This window comes from Triticum aestivum, chromosome 7A (assembly GCF_018294505.1).
Source record: "Triticum aestivum cultivar Chinese Spring chromosome 7A, IWGSC CS RefSeq v2.1, whole genome shotgun sequence".
Lineage (NCBI taxonomy): Eukaryota > Viridiplantae > Streptophyta > Magnoliopsida > Poales > Poaceae > Triticum > Triticum aestivum.
Window position 1 is genome coordinate 342533698 of NC_057812.1, and position 10670 is coordinate 342544367.

Below are 10670 nucleotides of genomic sequence, written 5' to 3' on the forward strand. Positions count from 1 at the left end.
CTCCCGGCTGGCCGAGCCTTTGGTCGTCGCTGAAGAGAAGCGCTAGTTCGACCGGCTCGTGGCTCTGGCGAGCGAGCAGGTAATAACCCACAAGTGTGGGGGATCAATTGTAGATTTTTTGATAAATAAGAGTGTCGAACCCAACGAGGAACTAAAGGTAGGATTTATATTCCCTTCAAGTTCTATCGACCACAGATACAACTCTATGCACACTTAACGTTACCTTTACCTAGAACAAGTATGAAACAATTTTGTAGGTGCACTAGTGCAGAACCAGGATGTATCACCGGTTCATAAGGGCCTTTAGTGTCGGTTCTGCAATCGGCACTAAAGAGTGGGGACTAAAGGTCCCCCCCTTTAGTACCGGTTCTGCACGAACCGCCGCTAAAGGGCCACTACGTGGCACGAGCCAGCGCCGGGGGCGGGGAGCCCTTTAGTACCAGTTTGCTAGTTTTGGTTTATTTTTTATTTTCCCTTTAATTTTGTGTATTCCATTTAATTCTTTTTTGTTTGCTGGTATTTTATGATACTACATATTGTACACGTTATGCATATATATAAATAGAATTTCTTGTAGAACTGATCATATATATATATATATATATATATATATATATATATATATATATATATATATATATATATATATATATATACATCTGGGCTGTTCTGTTACTAGTAACAGAATATTATTCTGTTACCATTTTTGAACTAACGGTTTCAGGTGGTTGAACTGATGTTTTCGAAGCGGTTGAACTGATGCTTTCAGTTGTGTTTAACACATCGTCTTCTTTAGTTCAAAAACTTTTTATAATTTTTTTGTCGAAACGTGGCGTGTAATATATCGTTGGAAAGCTCTTGACAACCATATTTCAAGTATATTGAACGTTTTTGCAAAACCATTTTTCAAAACCGAAAATGTGAATCGTATTTTGGACTCAATTTTCTAACGGTTTGTCGGAATTGAGCAAATAAGATGGCGTTGGAAAGCTGGTGAAAATCCGCATCTTCCATATATGTATTGTTTTTTCTAATTCTATATGATTTAAAAGTAATTTGAAAAACGGTTTAATTCTGGACGAAACGTATTTTTGCGATTTTTTGCAAACAGTTTGTCGGATTGACGCAAATGATATGGCGTTGGAAAGCTATGTAAAATGCGCAACTTTTTCATATAGAAATGTTTTTCTAATTCCTTACGATTTAAAAACGAATTCGAATACGGTCAAATTTGATTTTGAACGCGATTTTTTTTAAAAAGTTTATCGAAATATGGCAAATAATATACCGTTGGATAGCTATAGAAAATGCGAAAATTAGTCATGTTGAATGTTTTCTCTACTTCGCAACCGCTTAAGAGTAATTTTGAATACGGCATGATGGTTCCTGCTGTTTTCTCGTGTGAAAAACAGAGTAGTCGTACTGATATATATGTATGTTTGTACTGAGCTATTTTTTTAGATTAATTTTGAATGGTTCCGAAAAAGGGTATTTGTACTGATGCTGGGTTTGTACTAAGCGTGTTTTCACTAACTAGACTTTTCTCTGTTTTTTGGTAATATTTTTCTCGTAAGTTTTCAACGGTTTACTGTATCGTCGCCCCTGTACTTGTATGGTTTGTATCATCGAACTGAATGATATTTTATTTAAAAGAAAATGTGTTTGTTTTGTTTCCTTTTTTAACTCAACATTTTTTTGACAACGTTGTTCTGAACTTCTCTTATTTTACGACTTGTACTGAGGTACTTACTAAGCATGATTTTCATGGGGTTTCTTTTTTGCTTGAACTTTACAATTTGAATTTCTGCCATTTCTTTTATTCCGAACGGACCACCGTTTTTAACTCGTACTGAGGTACTTACTATGCCCGAACTAGGGTGGCTGTAGCGTGTCTCGGCGTGTTTTGAACTCGATGATATTTTTTCATCAATTTACTGCCCATTTTTTTCATCACACTTGAGAGTGATTAATAGGTTTACTTACTGTCCAGTAACACATGAACTCCTCCGGCAATAATACATGAACTCCCCGGGGAGGGAGTGCGGGGCGGCATGCTGGAGGGAGGGACTGCGGGGCTGCGCGCTGGGGGGAGGGGGTGGCGGGGCTGCGCGCTAGAGGAAGAAGAAAGGCGGCGTAAGTTGGGGTCGCCGCGGCATGGGTCTGGTCTGGCGGCATCGGGGTGCGTCTGGCGGGGGTGTCGCGCGGCGGGGAGGGAGGAGGTGGCGCGCCGGCGGGGAGGGGGCAGTGCACGGCGGGGGAGGGAGGAGGCGGCGCACAGCGGGGGAGGGAGGGTGCGGCGCACCGGCGGGTGAGGCGCACGACGGGGGAGGGAGGGGCGGTGCACCGGCGGGGTGGGAGGGGGCGGCGCGCTGGAGGAGGAGTTGGGGATCGGGAGGGAGGTGGTGGGTTCAATCGCCGTCGCTCCTATATAGGGCCGGAGGGTAACGGAATATTATTCTGTTACTAGTAACATAATAGCCCTGTCTTATATATATATATATATATATATATATATATATATATATATATATATATATATATATATATAGAGAGAGAGAGAGAAAAGCAAACTTATGAAACTTCGCTGGGGCGGCTGCAATCACGTGCGCTCGTTGGTGTTGGGATCTGGTCCCTCCTCTTTCCTTATTTGCATTTCCGTGTTATTAATCGTTTGATGATTATTTCCTTTTATAGAGGAAGATGACCCACGCAGTCTGCAACGCAAGAGTGCTGCGCATGCGCTAGGCTGCCAGGATGGTAGTGCAGCAGGCAGTGACCACCAGTGTTCGGCTCGAACAGCTCCAACATTAATCTGGAGAACCGTCGGCTCCAACAGCAGGGTGTGTGGCAGCTTCTGACTTTGCCATGTTGATACATCTCCATAAAGTTCTCCAAAACAATTACCCAGCTGGCCCATGTGAACTTTTTTGGTCGTATCTGCCTGAGGTTATCGAAAGGCATCACCAAGTCTTACCTGTACAAGCTAGCTCCTTGGCAAACCATTGGACATACGGTTAAATCTTCCTTTTTTGTGGCATTTTGGATTAAGTCTAGCACAGTACGTGTGTGACATTCAAATGAAGCACCTAGCAAACCAACCAATCTAGCTCTATCGAGCCATATGCAATAAAATAACTTGCTATACATATAGCAAAGTGCCGAGACTCACAAAGCTCATTCTGTCCCGGCCCTTCCTCTCTATCGCTCATCACCACCGCTCTAGCATGGAGCCCAGTCGACCATGCGCCTGCCCTGGCCTCCCTAACAGAGTAGATCAGGATCGTGCTCTTCTCTTCCTCCACTGCTACGCCAGCCTCCACAACCGCCTTCTCTGCATTCATATCCTCCTCCCATGACCCGTATAACAGCAACATCGTCCCACCGCCCCCAGCCATCACACGTTACTCCCCCGTTCCATGAGACCATGACCCGTCGATGGTGCCGCAACCACGACCATCAGCACTTCTGTTGTGGCCGAGATCTGCCCGAGGAGGCGACACCGTGAAATCAAGTCCAGCCGACGAAGGAGAGCTGCACATGGAGGAGGAGGAGCTCCATGCGGTTGCGACGCCCATGGAACTAGCAGCTGAGTGCAGATGAGTGATGGAGCCAGACCGTGCCATCCGATTTCCTTCCGCGCTCGTGGAGAGGTGCTCCGGTACAGGCTGGTCCACAGTCGTCAATGGCGCGAGGTGCTGCTGCCCACCCCCAACTCTGTCCTCCTCTCGGCGGCTGCGTTGGATGCAGCAGTGGGGCTTGTCGTCCTCAGGCACCCATACTTGAACGGCGTGGCGGCAATAGGCAAATAGAGAAGGCTGGGTTTCTATTCGACTACTCGTACGTGGTCGCCTCAAGGTGACCTGAGGCAAGCGGCTCGAACCAACCAGACCCATCCTTCCAAAACAATTGTCTTGTTTGTTCTATTCTTGTTTCCCCCAATGGATTCTTGTGCTTCTTTTTATTCTTTATTTATTTCCCCTTCTTGAGATTGCAACACACAGATACTACAGTACTCCACGTCTCCTCAAGGAGTACCATTTAACTTGATAACGCTTTGGTCCAATTTTTAGCTGCACCTACGCCTCCACGTCGGAGCTCCTGCAGGAGAGGAGCTCCCGAGCACCGCCGCTTGGCCACCTGCAGCTCGCCATCCCAGGCGCCGCCGGCGAGCTGCCGCCGCACCTCTCTCCTCCTCTCATCTATTCATTCTCTAGTGTGCTCGCGTCGAGTCTCGATTGAGTGGATAAAGGTGTGGGGCGAGGGGTCGCTCTCGCTCGTGCATGAAACCCGAACGAGCGAGGAAATATGACGTGGCAGAATTCTGTTCCAAGATTTGTGTGCAAAAAACTGAGGGTGAATTCAGCGTTCAAGACGAGAATTGAAAAAACGACGCCTTCGGCACTTATTGATTCCGATCTATTTTGTGGTCTCCAAAATTAGTACTCATACTCTTCTTGATGAACACTGCTAGTTTAAGCTTAAAATCATCGAACAAACAAACAATGATATGAACCATTCCCGTAAAAAAACGATATGAACCACGACACGTACTGGTAGTTCAACCGACCCACATGCGCGAGGCAAAGGTAGCCACAGCAAACAACACAACCCAAAAATCAGCGGTACATAGATGGGAACGCCAACTCCGGTCATGCTGCTAGTCAGAACTGTTGTTTCGAAAGGCGGGACTATTGGAGTAGTACGTCGTTCTCCTCCTCCAGCACACGGATCTTGTCACGCAGATCCACCAAAGGCTCACGCATGTACAGGATCGGCTTGGGATCAAGCCAGTGCCAGCGAGGACGGCGGCAAACCACCATCCATTACAAAGCTCGGCTTTTCACACATGTCATCCCCCATTGACCAAGCCCTGCGACAGGAAAAAGATGAACTGCGCGCTCACCATCACCCGTGAGCAAGATAGGTATCTCCGGCCTGGGTTGGCATCTGTCCACAAGATCAGGCGGGCTGCCTTCTCACCGCAGCTGCAAAAAACAACCTACTGCTCACGAACCGAGACGAGGCGGAGCTACCGCTGGACATGGCTGCTAACTACTGAATTGCAGAAGATAGGAGTAGGGTGAGCCTTTAGGCGTTTGGACCAATGGATGTTGAATGATTTCAATGGCTGACGTTGGTATTTTTATAGTGATGTCGAGCTGGGTGTATGACAGACGATTGCATGCCGCCACACCCATGAGCCCTAGAGATCACGATCTCCCTTAATGCCACGGCCACGTTCGATACAACACGCAACATTATAGAGCATGGACTACGAGCAGTAGGATGCTCATGGGCGCATCGTAAAAGACAAAATCATTCTCTCTCGATCTTTTTAATGCGAGTAGTTAACAATTCATATACTTCACATAGGACCACGTACTTGCACCCATTAATTCTCCCATATAAAACTTTATTATTCTGATTTTGATTTAGTTCTATTTCTTTTCTTTTCTTTTGAAGGATAATACCGATGCCACTCATTCATTCTTCCTTATAAAACTTCAGTATTTTGATTATTTATTCATTTTTAGTTTTTGTTCCATTTTCTTTCTTCTTTTAAAGGTAATACCAATGTTACTAATTCATTATTTCTGATAAATTTTTTATATTTTGATTTTGATATTGTTTTTAGTTCATTTCCTTCTTCTTTTAAGGGTTATATCAATGACACTAATTAATTGTAACGCCCTCGATACGGCTATAGCTCCCACGTGTCGAGGCACGACTTAGAGACATAACCGCATTGAAAGCAATGCCGCAAGTCAGGAAATCATTACAACATCCCATGTAATACATAACAAAAGGGGGAGATACATAGTTGGCTTACACTCGCCACGTCACATCAGAGTACATAAATAACATCCATCAGACAAACACTCATGGCCCGACTACGGCGCCAAAATAGAAAAGAACCCAACATGCGACAAGGCCCTGAATCGAACCCCAACTAGGCACCACTACTGATCATCGGGAAAGGAAACATAATAACGCTGAGAGTCCTCGTCGAACTCCCACTTGAGCTCGTACTCGTCACCTGGAGCTGAATCCCCTGGACCTGCATCTGGAGTTATAGTATCTGTGAGCCATAGGGACTCAGCAATATCGCACCCTCGCGATCAAGACTATTTAAGCTTATAGGAAGGGGTGAGGCAAAAATATGTGGAACTGCAGCAAGCGACTAGCATATATGGTGGCTAACTTATACACAAAAGAGAGCGAGAAGAGGAGGCAAAGCACGAGCGAGAAGCTAGAAGACAACCTCCGCAAACATTACTCCAACACCGTGCCCACTTCCCGGACTCTGCCGAGAAGAGGCCATCACAGTAACACACTCAGTTGATTCATTTTAATTAATTAGGGTTCAAGTTATCTACAACCGGACATTAACAAATTCCCATCTGCCCATAACCGCGGGCACGGCTTTCGAAAGTTCAATCCCTGCAGGGGAGTCCCAACTTAGCCCATGACAAGCTCTCACGGTCAACGAAGGAATAGACCTCCACCCGAGACACACCGATCAGACTCGGTAACCTGGTACAACAAGACAATTCGACAGGTTAAAACAAGACCAGCAACACCGCCCGAATGTGCCGACAAATCCCGATAGGAGCTGCACATATCTCTTTCTCAGGGCACACTCAGATTGTCTAAACTTCCGGTAGGCCAGCCCAGAGTTGCCCCTGGTAGCCACCGGCGGCTGACGGTTTGGACCAACACTCAGAGGAACACTGGCCCGGGGGGGGGGGTTTAAAATAAGATGACCCTTGAGTCTGCAGAACCCAAGGGAAAGAAAAGGCTAGGTGGCGAATGATAAAACCAAGGTTGGGCATTGCTGGAAAAGCTTTAATCAAGGCGAAATATCAAGGGGTTCCCATTATAACCCAACCGCGTAAGGAACACAAAATCCGGGAACATAACACCGATATGACGGAAACTAGGGCGGCAAGAGTGGAACAAAACACTAGGCGAGAGGCCGAGCCTTCCACCCTTTACCAAGTATATAGATGCATTAAGATAACATAGCAATATAATGATATCCCAACAAGTAAATAAAAGATGTTCCGGCAAGGAACAGCCTCCAATCTTCACCTGCAACTAGCAATGCTATAAGAGGGGCTGAGCAAAGCGGTAACATAACCAATCAATGGTTTGCTAGGACAAGGTGGGTTAGAGGTTTTACATGGCAATTGGGAGGCTGACAAGCAAAAGGTAGGCATCGTAGCATTGGCATAGCAAGAGCGAGCAAACTAGCGTAGCAAAGATAGTAGTGATTTCGAGGGTGTGATCATCTTGCATGCACAGTTGTCAGAGTTGACTGGATCCTCACAAGCAAACTCAACGGGCTCCTCAGTAGCGAACTCGTCTCCCGGCTCTACCCAACAAGACAAACAAGCAACAAGGATACAATCAACCACGTGCAAGACCAAGCAATATGATGAAATGATGATATGCTATGCGGGATGCAAAATGCAAGATATGACAGGAAATGCATGAACCTGGTCTCAACTTGGAATTCCAACGGTGCCACTGGAAAGATGAGATGAAATCGCTTGAAAACGATATAAAGATCATCGGAATCGGAGTTACGGTTTGGAAATGGAAGCGTTTCAAAAACGACACCGGTCTGCGATTTACAGCAAGTAGGCATCTAAATGCAATGCAACGAACATGCTACAGCCACCAAACATGACAACAAAATACATGGCAGGGATGCACACAAGATGCTTAACAAAAGACTAGCACTGAGCTACGGCCAATTCATCCATTATGAGGTTCAAACAAGCATGGCAAAAACGCAAATGCAAAACAGATTCCAGACTTAGTGAAATTAACACTTGTCTGAAATTTCAGATCACGAAGCCCTCTTCGGAGCAGCAAAACAACATGATACATGACCTGATTATGACAAGTAAGAACATGGCATGGAGCTACTCAACAAGCTTAACAAAAGTCCCAAAGTGACCTGAGGCCAAAAGGGACTACAAAATATACTAACAGGCACACGAACATAGCTAAAACACAATCAGTTTTCAGACTAAGTGAAAACTGAGACATGCTGAAATATAACTCACGAAGGCATGTAAACGAGCTCGATGCACTCACCACGGTGCAAGTCATGGCAAGGCAAGCATACATCCATTAAGAAGACACAAAATACTAGCTAGACATAGCAAGATCAATGGCATAGCATGCACGGATCAACTACAATAGCATCGGCAAAATCGCAAACGAGTTGACGATCTGCCCAGATTCACAATGATGCAAAAGTAGAGCTCGATTGACTCAAGCTAGGGTGCTCCATAATTGCAAACAAAGACATGGATGGATAGAGCATAACATGATTAACAAAACTCCCTTACTGATCATCCTCCAAAGAGGCACGGATCACTAGGAAACAAGATGAACATATGAGATCATGAACTAAATAATCCCAGACTTAGTGAAAACAACTAAGTCTCTGAAAACAGATTTACCGGGTGCCTCACTTTGCGAGCTTGCACAAGTCACTACACACATCCTAAAAATGCATGGGTTGCACCTCTGGAAAGAAGACAAAATGCTTAACAAAACATATGAAGGACTCACAGGCATAGCATGCACACAATAATCATGGCAAAAATGACAAAAGTCTAAGATGAACTAGCAGATCTAACAATTAACTCACGAAGCCTCCTTCTAACAGCATTTTGGGCATCAAGATGAGCTCAAATGAAAATGATGCAATGCAATGTAATGATGTACACGTCGGTACGAACATTTGGATATATTATATGCCTAAATCGGAGCTACGGATGCAAAGTTACGGCAGGTCAAAGTAGGCATAAAAATACTGGGAGGAGAGGGAAAAGTCAACCCGAGATTAGGGTTTTTTTAGATCTGAGATCCAGATCGGCCCGGGGCACTGTTCATGCGCGCGACTCCCGAGGTTTGCCGGCGTCGAGGTCGGTTCGCCGGAGATGGAGAAGAGGCCAGGGTGGGCCGGCCGGCGTGGAGGCGGCGGGGCGTGGCCGCGGCCACCGGAGTCAGCGAGGGGCGGTGGCGGCTGGGCGGCGCCGGCCCGGGGCGGCGTGGAGGCGGCGTAGGGCGGCCGGGACCTGAGGCGAGGTGGCGGCCGGTGATGGCGAAGTCCGCACGGCGGCGGGGGCGCGCGGCGGCGGTCGGCGTCGGGGAAGGAGAAGTGAAAAGGCGGCGGGGTTCTGGCCCGGGGCGCGGCGGCGGGGGCCGGCGATGGGCTTCGGGCCCGCGGCGGTGGTTGGTGGCGGCGGTGACACGTGGCGACGGCGGGTTGGCTGCGGGCGGCGGCGGACGTTGTCCGGTCCGCTCCGGACACGTCCGTAGGCGGCGGATCTGGCGGGGATGTTTTTTTTTGACTAGGGTTTGGACGGGGAAGAAGATCCGAATTTGGGGGGGTGCTATTTATAGGCATAAGTGGAGCTAGGAGAGTCCAAATGAGGTGCGGTTTTCGGCCACGCGATCGTGATCGAACACTCTAGGACATGGAGCAGAGTTTGGTGGGTTTTGGACCAAAATGGAGGGGTGTTGGGCTGCAACACACACGAGGCCTTTTCGGTCCCTCGGTTAACCGTTGGAGTGTCAAATGAAGTCCAAATGATATGAAACTTGACAGGCGATCTACCGGTAGTAAACCAAGGCCGCTTGGCAAGTATCGGTCGAATCCGGAAATGTTTAATCCAAACACAAAAGAAAGCTAGAAATGACCACCGGAGGAGAACAAAGCGCCGGAATGCAAAACGGACAACGGGGAAAATGCTCGAATGCATGAGACGAACACGTATGCAAATGCAATGCACGTGATGACATGATATGAGATGCATGAAAACGAAAACAACACACGGAGACAAAGACCCGAACCCGAGAAATAAATATAACTTAACGCCGGAAACGGCAAGAGTTGGAGTACAAATTGGGGAAGTTACATCCGGGGTGTTACATTAATCCCTCATAGAAATCTATTGTTTTTGTGAAACTTTCACTATTATATGCTTATTCTTGCATATTATAAAGGCGTGTGTTCTGTGTAAATTATGTACAAATTTTGTCTTTATTTGTTTTAGTTTCCTTTATACTTGCATATTATAAACATTCATAATTTATTTGTAAATTGTGTGCAAATTTTATCATTATTGTTGTATGTTATAATTTATTTATTTCAAAGGGTAATACCAATGATTAATTCATTCTTTATTTCAAAATGTATACATGTATGTTGTATACAATATGTGTCTAAATTATGCTAGACTGCGGAAATTGCACTATTATATGCTTATTCTTTCTGTATTACAAAAGGTGCATTTTTAGTGCAAGGTTATGTGTAGGTTTTTTTAAGGTTTTCCCGTTTCATTTTATTTCTTCTTAAAGGGCAATATCAATGTCACTAATTCAATCTTCATTATTTGGTTTTACCTTAATTTAATTTAATTTCCCTTTCTTCTTTAAAGGTAATACGTACCAATGTCACTAATTCATTCCTTCTTAAAGTTTTTACGAAACTTTTACTATTGTATGCTTATTATTGCATACTATATAAATAGTGTAAGTTTTGTGTAAATTATGTGCAAGTTTGCATGATTTGTTTTCATATTTTTATTTTCTTTCTTCTTTAAGGGTTATATCAATGTGCCTATTTCATTCTTTCTTAGAAAATT